The sequence below is a fragment of the Myotis lucifugus genome, unplaced genomic scaffold (genome assembly GCF_000147115.1).
Source record: "Myotis lucifugus unplaced genomic scaffold, Myoluc2.0 scaffold_38, whole genome shotgun sequence".
NCBI lineage: Eukaryota > Metazoa > Chordata > Mammalia > Chiroptera > Vespertilionidae > Myotis > Myotis lucifugus.
This window is the reverse complement of record NW_005871086.1, coordinates 3,234,765-3,245,988: the sequence shown is the minus strand read 5'-3', so window position 1 is coordinate 3,245,988 and position 11,224 is coordinate 3,234,765.

The window sequence follows — 11,224 nt, the reverse complement described above, 5'->3', positions numbered from 1 at the left end:
AGGGGAGATGGAGGGGCTAGAGAGCAACCAAAGGACTTGTATGCATGCATATTAGCATAACCAATGGACACAGACACTGGGGCGGTGGAGGCTTGCTCAGGGTGGGAATGGCTGGGGGGGGGGGGGAGAGACAATCAGGGGGAAAAGGAGACATGTAAAACTTTAGAGAATAAATAAATAAATAAATATTCCTACCCCTGCCCAGCCGGTGTGGCTCAGTGGTTGAGCATCAACCCATGAACCAAGAGATTCACCGCATCAATTCCTGGTCAGTGCACACAGCTGGGTTGCGGGCTCGATCCCCAATAGGGAGTGTGCAGAAGGCAGCTAATTGATGTATCTCTCTTTCCTTCTTCCTTCCTCTTTCTCTAAAATCAATACAAACATATTTATTAACAAAATTTTTTAAAAAAAGAATATTCCCACCCCTAATATGTATTTTCCACATGAGAGAATTCTAGGATGGAAACTAAGAATCCATAGAAAATGCTTTTAATTATCACTGGCCTCACTAACTCCTGTTTTCCTGATTCTCTTGCTCAAATTAGTGTTCCCATGGGGACCAGGCATAAGAGATTGGGGAAAATTATTTCCTTTTAAAATGGAAGACATAGGAAAGCTGCACTTCTCCCTCCCAGGTGTGGAAGCTTTGGAATAAACACCATTTCCTTATATGGGTGAAAATCAGTATAAAAATAGACTTAATATATAAAGTACCACAGACCGAGTGACTTAAAGAAAGAAATTTATTTTCTCACAGTTCCGGAGGCCAGAAGTCTGAGATCACGGTGTCAGCAAGGTTGGTTTCTTCTGAGGCCTCTCTCCTTGGCTTATGGATGGCTGTCTCATCCTGTGTCTTCACCGGCCTTCCCCTCTATGCTGATCTGTGTCCTAATCTCTTTTTCTTATAGAGAGATCAGCCCTATTGGATTGGGGGCCAGCCTAATGAGCACATTTAATCACCTCTTTAAAAGCTTTATCTCCAGCCCTAGCTGGTTTGGCTCAGTGGATAGAGTGTAGGCTTTCAGACTGAAGGGTCCCAGGCCTGATTCCAGTCTAGGGCACATGCACGGGTTGTGGGCTTGATTCCCAGTAGGGGGCGTGCAGGAGGAAGCCAATTAATGATTCTCATTATTGATGTTTTTATCTCTCTCTTCCTCTCTCTTCTGCTCTGAAATCAATAAAAATATATTTGGGGGGAAAATAGCCTTATCTCCAAATACAGTCACATCTTGAAGTACTGGTGGTTAGGACAGCAGTTGAATTTGTGGGGATCAAGCTCATAACCGTATTTCAATGTTATTTAAAACCCCTCCTCTCATAAAACTCAAACTTTCTTTTAGTACTTCAGTACTGTTAACCATTGTTGATTCCCCATATCTGTCCTTCCTCTCCACCCCGACCCTGACTTCTTGCCTGTATTAGTGAAGGTGTCTTCTAACTGACCCCCATGTCTCCAGTCTTGCCCTCCCTCCAGTCCATCTCCCATACAACATTCAGAGTGATCTAAAATACAAATCTCAATGTGACTGTCCTATTTGACATCCTTCAGTGTTTTCCCATTTTCTAAGAGATGAAGTCTAAACTCCTTAGGATGGTCTTTGATATTCTACCCTCCCCCCTTACTTTCCTTATTCTGCCCAGATTTGCCCCCTCAGTGTCATCATGAACCGCTGATGCTGCTCAGAGGTGTGGAGCTCTGCATGTGCCTTTTGTCTGCCAGGAACACTCTCCCTTTTCTTACACACTTTGGAGAAGGCAAGTTCTATAAAAACTTCTCAACTTTGCTCAACCAACTCTTGCACTGACTTCAACAAATGCAGTTGATTATGGACCCTTTTATGCAACCATATTGTACTTCTCACCCTGCACCACAACTCTTTAGTTGCATTTCTAACTTTGATTAGAATGAGAGAAATTAGGTCAAGAACTGTGTTTAACTTTGAATTCTAGTGTTTACCCTGCAATAATAAATGCTTAATAAATGAGAATAAATAAGGTGCTAATATTAGAGAATTGGAGACAGCTTACATTTCACATAGTGTCATAAAGGTAATCCATTTATCATAGTTTAGAACTTGGTTTAATTACATTAAATTCCCATACTCTCCTTAGCCTCCCATGGAGAACCCCCTGAGTTCAATCAGCAAGTGCCATTAGGGTGAGTAGATGGTAATGATAATAACTGGGTACAAAATGACCCTTTTCTTCAGTACAACTGGAATGGTATATCCTGCAAATAGTATGTCAGATGCACAGTCTTTGCCTGAAAGAACTTCCCTCTCCATCCCATGCCTGCTTACAAAGTGGTCTCCTCTGAGATGTATTGGGCTCTTAGACTCATTAAGAGGTCAAGGTTATATTTTACTGTGCTCTCTGGTCAGTGCAAGCCATCTACTTGTGTTCCCTGTGGGTTGGATGTGAGAATGCTTAGGCTTATTCATGGATAAGATATTCTTCTAATGCTGCATTGTCCAATATGGTAGCTACTGGCCATATGTTGCTATATAAATTTAAATTAATTAAAATTAAAAATATAGTTTCTCACTTATGCTAATCACATTTCAAGTACTCAGTAGCCACATGTGGCCAGTAGTTACCACATTAAATAGCAGAGTATAGAACATTTTAATCATCACAGAGAGTGCTGTTATTCCACATAGTTCTAAAGCTTAGGTCATAACTTTTAGTGGTCATTTACTTCAGTAGATGATAATTGTAATAAGTATCATTTTGTATGCACTCACCATGTATTAGAATCTAGTAAACCTCAAATTGAGCAGGTAGAAATGGAGGCTCAGTGAATTAAGTATTTTACCCCAAATCCCCAAATTAGAAAGTAGCAGAGCTAGGATAATAATAGAATGTTATTTTTAAGATTACTAATTTAATAGATATAAATGGTACTGCACAACTTGCATGTCTTTGACAGTGAAGTTAAATAGTACAAAACTAGACCTGTGAAGAGTTTGTGTCTCTGACTTAAGCTGGTTTCAGGTTCCACCTTGTCTTTGTTCCCAGTGCCTTGTGGAGGCCGAGTCTTGCATTGAGAGTCTCCCAGACCATGATTGGCTCCTCCCAGGGAAAGCAGAAGTCTGCTCAGCTGCTAACCACAAGAGACTGTGGAGGCATTTCCCATTCTGACATCACATTTAGGTCCAAATCATGTTTACTAGGGAACTAAGAGTAGGATATGACTAAACAGAAAACACTTTACTCTGAGGCTACCCAATCTAACACTGAAAAGATGCACTGGTTGAACAAGAGAGAACCCTGAAAGACTGAAGGAGGCCAATCTTTGTGCATGTTTCTATGTGACATAAAACACCCTGACCAGAGGAGACTGGGAGACTTACTAGAAAAATGAATAAATATTTCTAAAGAAGGGAATAAAGAAAAAGCTTTGAAAGTGAGATTTGAAGGTGGCTGAACATTAAATGAAATAAGGAAATGTACATAAAATATCAATCATGGGCAGGAGTTTCTATAGATAGTGACAAAATAATGAAGGAACCTTTTGCTGATGGAGCAAAGGTGAGATTTATTCAGAAATCAATTGTTTCTGTAGTCTTACCCTTTCAATGTAATTGGGCTCCTGAAGAAAATCAGAGAGTAAGGGAACCGAGGACACAGGAATATGATTGTAGGCCTCATTAGGTGACAGATGATGACAGGTGATAGTACTTTTCATGCAGTCAGCTCCTGAGGACAAATGACTTTGTCTTGGTGGCCCCTTCTGATTGATTGGAAGTGGCTGTCTGGAGTGTAGAGAGAGAATGTGGTGATGGATTATTCACACCTTCCAGAGGTTCAGAAAGGGAAATAATTGTAACTTAAGGGTCTGAGAAGAATGTCGTGGGGAGTTTCAATGCTCAGAATATTTGATATAAAGGTAAGGTGTTACCTATTATTATACAACAAATTACCCCCAAACTTAGGGGCATAAACAACAAACATTTATGCTCTCCCAATTTCTGTGGTTCAGAAATCTGAATGTGGCTTTGCTGGATCCTCTGATTCCAGGTCTCTCACAAGCTAAATCAAGGTATTACCAGGGTCCATAGTCATCTTGGTGTTCATCTCAGTTTGACTGGGGGAGGATCCGCTTATAAGCAGACTCACCTGGCTATTAACAGCCTCTGATTCTTGCTGACTATTGACCGAGTTAGCGATTTCTGACCACATGGACCTCTCCATGCGGCATCTGTCATTCACCAGAGAGAGCAAGAGAGGACCTGCGACATGGAAGCCACCGTGTCTTTGTAACCCAATCTTGGGAATGATATCACACCATTTTTCCTGTTTTCTTTTCATTCAAAGGAAGTCACTAGGTCCAGCCAAACTCAAGCCTCAGGGAATACGTGAGGGTGTGAACCCCAGGAGGTGGGAATCACTGGAGGTCATCGGAGAGGCTGTTTATGAGACAGGATATTGAATACATTAAAGGAATACATTTGTTTTCTCAGTAATATAATTCAAAATGTAGCAGTATGATGTGTAGTCCCATTTTTATGAATATAAAAATAATACAAAAGCCATAATAAAAGTAGAAGAATTCTGATAGTTTTCTAAAGTTTAAACAGATTGTTTTTTGAGATAACATCAAGAGCATGGATGTTTGGGTTTTTAATAAAACTTATTTTCTCTTTTATTTTTCAATTATAGTTTACACTCCGTATTATTCTGTATTAGTCTCAGATGTACAGCAAAGCAGCCAGAAAATCATGTAGCCACCTAGCCACATACATAGTTATCACAATGTTATTGACTATATTTCCATATAGTCAATAATCTACGTATCTGTGACTATTCTATAACTACTAATTTGTACTGTTTAACTTCTTCACCTTTTTTACCCAGCCACCAAACCCCCTCCCCTCTGACAACTGTCAGTCTGTTCTCTGTATCTATGAGTCTGTTTCTATTTTATTTATTTTTTATTCCTTAGATTCCACATATAAGTGACATCATATGGTATTTGTCTTTCTCTGTCTCACTTATTTCACTTAGCTTCATACCCTCTAGATCCATTCATGCTGTTACAAAAGATAAAATTTCATTCTTTTTTATGGCAGAGTAGTATTCCACAGCTTATTAATCCATTCATCTATTGATGGGTGCTTGGGTTGCTTCCATATCTTGGCTGTAATGAACACTGTAATGAACAGAGGGGTGCATATATTCTTTCAAATTAGTGTTTTGAGTTTCTTCAGATATATTACAGAAGTGGATTGCTGAGTTATAAGGCAATTTCATTTTTAATTTTTTGAGGAACCTTCACATTGTTTTCCATAGTGGTTACACCAATCTGCATACCCAGCAACAGTATACTAGGGTTCTCTTTTATCCATATCCTCACCAGCCCTTGTTGTTTGTTGGGAAAATTGGACAGATAAATGCAAAAAGAAACTAGACCCTTTCTTACACCATATACAAGAATAAACTAAAAATTGATTAAAGATTTAAATGTAAGACTCAAAACCATAAAACTCCTAAAGAAAATATAGGCAGTAAAATCCCGAACATTTTTCTTAACAATATTTTTTTTCTGTTATATCTCCTCAAGCAAGGAAAACAAAAGAAAAAATAAACTAATGGGACTACATCAAACTAAAAAGAGTTTGCACAGCAAAGAAACCATCAACAACAACAATAACAAAAAAGATAATCTACTGAATGGGAGAAGATATTTGCCAATGATACATCTGATAAGGGGTTAATATCCAAAATGTATAAAGAACTCAAGACAACTTAACATCAGAAAAATAAACAAATAGACACTTCTCCAAGGAGAGCATACAGATGTCCAATAGACATATGAAAAGATGTTCAACATCACTTGTCATCAAAGAGATGCATAGTAAAACCACAGTGAGATGTACCTCACACCTGTCTGAATGGCTATCATCAAGAGCAGGGACATTTTGACAACGTGTGAGGGAGTAGGTCAGCAACTTAGGAACATGGATCTCTTTGCTCCAAAGACTGGGTGCCCATGCTGGCATAAAACAAAGGTATTGAGCCAGAAGGAAGCATAAAGACACTAACATTTTTGGAGGAGGGGGGCAAAGGTCAATTGGGGAGTGCAATAGGTTCTGGATTAGGTGGAGAAATAACCAAAAGGAAATCCAACCTATTTTGAATGTGTACTTATGGGCAGTCCTACCATTCCCTACTAGTGAGGAAAGTATCCCCAAGATTTCTCTCACCTCAGTCCACTCATCCTTACTGTGACTGAAGCATTGAGACCTAGAGAGAAATGAGGCAGCAGGGAACGAGTTCTGTTGACACCTTAGCAGGAATATTACCAATGGAAGAATGCCAGGGCATCGCTCACCCTACATGGCCTCTCCCAAGCAGGGGTTTGTGGGCTCAGGCTGACCAAGAATCTGAGATTCTATGGTGCCCTTCTGCACAAAGAAGACATCCAGCTATATAATTAGATCTTGAGTCTGTTGGCTAAGAGTCTGTTGGTGAGTTTATAACACATAATCGATTCCTAAGGCTTGGAGGCAAAGAGGAGAGGGACTGGATGCCACCAAGCCCCGCCATGTGTGCATGAAGCAAAGGCCCACCAAACCCTGTTCTCATCTCAAGCTGCCCTGTCAAATATTTCCCCAAAGCAGTTTACAGCGTCCGGAGTGCATGGAGGAAACTACTTGGATGGTATTGAGCCAGAAGTGGCCTTGCTTATTACTGGACAGAGTGTAGCAAGGCCTGGTCTCTTAGTTCATTTGTTTGAATACAGTGGCAGTTTATGGGCTAATATGTAGCCTTGATTCAGACGGCAGAGCCCAGAGGCACTCAGTCCTGGTCAGACCCAGTTCACACATAGATGTCAGAAAAGAAAAGCCTTCCAGAATCCATGTTCTGAACCACAGGACTGAACCACAGGATTGTATGTCCATACATTTCCTTTTCCGGTAGCTTCTCACTACTCCAAGGTAAGCTGCATATATTGTGATTATCCAGCTCACAAATTCAAGCGCCTATGCCCATCCCCTTTGAGACTTGCAGTGATCTCTGAACGAAGCAGAATAAAGATGCCCTGCAGCCCTTACTGGAGACTTGTTGAGGTGGCTGAGGCAACCTGAAGCTGGCGGAGGAGAAGCAGAGATGAGCTGACTTTTCTCTTGATTCATTCCAGCAGACCTAGATTCTTATTTCAACTCTACCACTGTGTGGATCGGGGTGGATGATGTATACTGTGAACCCTATTAGTTTTCTTACATGTAAAATGCATGTGAGGTTATTGTTAGTATTTCATGAAGTTCTGTTTATATAGTGCCTCTCACAGAACTGGTTTATACAGGCATTCAGTAAATGATGGCTTCTTTCATCTTTTCCCCAGCAGTTAGCAATCTCTGGCAGTCATTGCCTCAAACCTGCACCCTATTCTGTTCCTCTTCATCCCTTCCTACCCCCATACACCTTTCAGATAGTAACAGTTCCATTTGCCTAGTAGAGGTTCAAATATAGAAATTGAATGGAAGCACACCACTGGCTGAGTAGCTCTGTTAGAAGTTGTCAGGATTGTCAAAAAAGAGGAGTCCAAACTGAAACAGAAAACAAAACTTGGAAAAATAGACTGCACATCAGATGATGAGGCAGACAAACAGGTTACATTAACTCCAAGATTATTATTGCATCTGTGACTTGGCTGAGGAGAAGGGAGCCCAGAAGATTTAGAGGCCAGAGATCAAGTCTAGTCAGGAGCTAGGGGTTACAGGGCAAGGACAGTAGGACCCCAGGCAGACCGGGAGACTAAAAAATAAAGTTAACGGCTAAGAACTTGACTGATTTGTATTTATTATGCTTGTCCTGTGTTTCACAGTTTATAAAATGCATCTCCACGCAAGGTTACGTACCTCTCACAATAGTCTTTGACTCGGGCATTATTAACTTCACATTGTAAGTAAGCCTCATTGCAGTAAGGACTTACCCAAAGCCAGGCAGCTAGCAAGTAATCTAATCAGCTCTCAAGCCGGGGACTTTGGAATTTCATTTTGGTTCTTTTTCTATTAAATCATGATCACAGACTTAATCAAACTGTCTAGGTCAATGGACGTCTGGTTGGAGGACAGAAAAGGGCGTTTGTACTCCAGCAATCAGCGAGAACGGGAGCGTGGGGTGAAACCTTATGGGCCAGGGCATGTTTATTTGCATCTTCCCCAGAATTAGGACTGACTTCAAAGAATGAAAATGATCTCGCCTTTATTTGGAGTGAATGGACAAGCGTGGTTATGGGGTACGGATGGGGCACAAAGAAAGTGGAACAGTTGTTTCTGGTTGTTTTTTGAGTCAGTCTTGGTGGGTGTCAATACCCAGGGTGTTGGCAGTTCATTGTAGGGCAGAAAGAAGACTTTTTTTCCTTTAACTTCCCAAAGCAGGACTGATAGGGTAGGTTTAGGTCAGTAATCTATTTAGGGGATTGCATATTGTTTAGGTTTCAAGTGGCATCTCAGTTGTAAGAAAAGCAACCAAAACAAAACAAAACAAAAAACACTAGGGGGGTGAGGGCTTGTGCTTGGGGGAGGGGATGGTGGGGAGAGGTCAATGGGGGGAAAAAGGAAACTCATGTAATACTTTAAACAATAAATAATTAAAAAAATAAAACACTAGCCCAATTTCTTCTTCTAACTCGTGGTTGTAACTTTGGAGCCATCAGTGATGTCTGTAAAGATCAGAGTAGTCTGTTATAAGGAAACATAGACCCTTGAAAGCTGTGTATTCATAAAGGGCTTCAATAAAATCATAGTAATATGAACAAAATACTATTATCAATTGAGTGCTTGTTAGGTGCAAGTACTGTTTCAGAGGTTTTATATTTACCAATTCATTTAATCTCAAACAATGCACAAAGACATTATTATTTACATTTCACAACTAAAAAAAAAGTTGAGGCAAGAAGTAAATACAGTTTGCCCAAGGCCACATGACTCAATTCAGAGATAAGCTTCCAACCCAGCCAGTCTGACGTCAGAGCCTGGTCCTCTTCTCTGCTCTGCTGTAATGGATTTCATATGAAAAACTGAAGTAGCAAGATCAGTCAATGCACAAGACAGATTTTAAAAAACTTCTTAATGCTTGAACCATGATTACATAAACACCTGCAGCAAAATGCATTAGTGCCAATGGAGGCTTTCTCCCTCTGGATGTGTAACTTATCATATGAACTCTCCAGAGTCACAGAGCCCAGGGCACTCTGCTCTGTCTTCTTTCCTCTCTTCAGAGACTCCAATGAGGTTTGCTGCTATTGAAACTAGAATTTCCTTCCTGGGGTCAAAGACTTGAATGGTAGGTTATAGCTTCAAAGGGGAATATAGTGAAGCCACAAGTTCTATCTCAAAGCTCTAAATATACTAAGACCTTTATTAAAACATCCACTTGTCAACTTAAATTGAAGAAAGTTGAGAAGGTTAAGTGCCATCTTAAAAGCAAGATTTGTAGGAAAAAAACAACAACAAAGCCTTAACTACTATTTAGATGGCTGTTAGGCATTCAGTATCCATTTATCTGTGATCTTGGCCCAGATGCAGCTGATTCTGCAAGTTTTTTCCAGTTTTGTTAGTGGTTACCTTTAGCTGTTTGGGGGCCTTTTATAGCTTCCTTCTCTAGAGCAATCTCTCCATAAAACATATGACATCTCAAGTGGTAGACAGCATCTGCTCCCGTGATGGCCTGAATGAGAAAGTCCTATATGTTCATTGCTTGTCCATAAAAAGGCAGAAATCTCAAGTAGAGCATATGACAATTTTCTAGGTTTAACTGGTCTAGTATAAACAATGACAATTTAGCCTCCCTAAAAATGTGCATCTGTATGCAGATGTTGACTGTCTTTATATCACAGACCCTGTTATTTTTGGAAAATGAGCAGGTGGTGTTGCACTGTCCTTGTGTTTCTGCAATAGTCACACGGATTTGAGCTCATGAATTTTTACCTAAAGGAAAAGAAATGAGGATGTTATTGCTAAAGGAAGCATTAGCTTCATAGCTGAGAGGCAAACATATGCTTAACTTGCGCATAAAGGAGCACACAAATGATTAACCCTTTGACTCAGCTGGAAAGGAACGAGTCTGACGTGGCCTCTCCTTTCCATTGTCTTCTTTCTGAGGGTCTCTAGGTAAACAAGTGACTCATTTTGAATGAGTTATTGCTGGGTTCTTGTCAGAATGAGGCTTGGAGGATAGAATTGCCCCTGAAAATTGGCAATAAGTCAGAATCTGAACAGGCATCATGGGAATTTGACTTAAGGCCAGGGGACATCACCTCATCTGGTCCTTCGGTTCTTTCTGAGGTTGGGGTTCACTCAACAAAGTGAAGATACTGGAGAATTGAAAAACAGGGCTTCTGACAGCAAGGAGTTTCCAGCAAAGAGAAGACTGGAGGCGAAGAAACCAGAGTTAGACTGCCGAGCACTCTCAGTCAAAGTACTGGCATGCCCTAGAGATATTGTGGGCTCGGTTCCAGATTACCACAATAAAGTGAGTATCGCAGTAAAGCAAGTTGTAATCTTGCTGTTGGAGGGTACTGCCTTCAGTTTGTAAAGACTGCAACGTCTGTGATGCACAAGAAAGCACAGTGAAGGAGCACGAGGTATGCCTGTAACTGGCCAGACTAGGCAGCTGAGACACTCGTTTGTAAGACTTGGTTTAAATCAGCCTGTTACTCCATAGCATGTAACCTTGGCCTTTTCTTTCCACCTACTTTGCCATCCAATGACCTGGTCTAAATACTAAAAGGTAGAAATTAAACTGTGACTATATCAGTGTAACATGCTGAGTGTAATCTTAAGACCCTGGGCCAACTAAGCTCCATCATCCATTCACTGGGAATTTACTGGGCACCTCCTCTGTGCAAGGCCTTGTTCTAGGCACACAGATGAATCAGATATATTCCCTGTCTTCAGTGATCTAACAGCCAACAGAGGGAGGCAGACAAAGCTGCAGAGAGCACTACAGAAGTGTGTGATGGGCCTTTCCAGATTAGGTGAAGTGCATGGTGGCTTAGAAAATGAGGAGTGTGACAGAGACAGGCAATCTAGACTAAAACAGTGTTTGCAAATGCTTAGAGGTAAAAGAAAAGCATGTCACTTCAGCTAGTAGCTCCAGCGGGCTGAAGGTTAGGATTGGAGTTGGGGCGGGGGGGTGGGGGGGTGGAGGGATAAGGATGGAGAGGTAGGAACTGAGGCTGTGGAGGTGAGGGCAGGAGCCAGATGAGGAG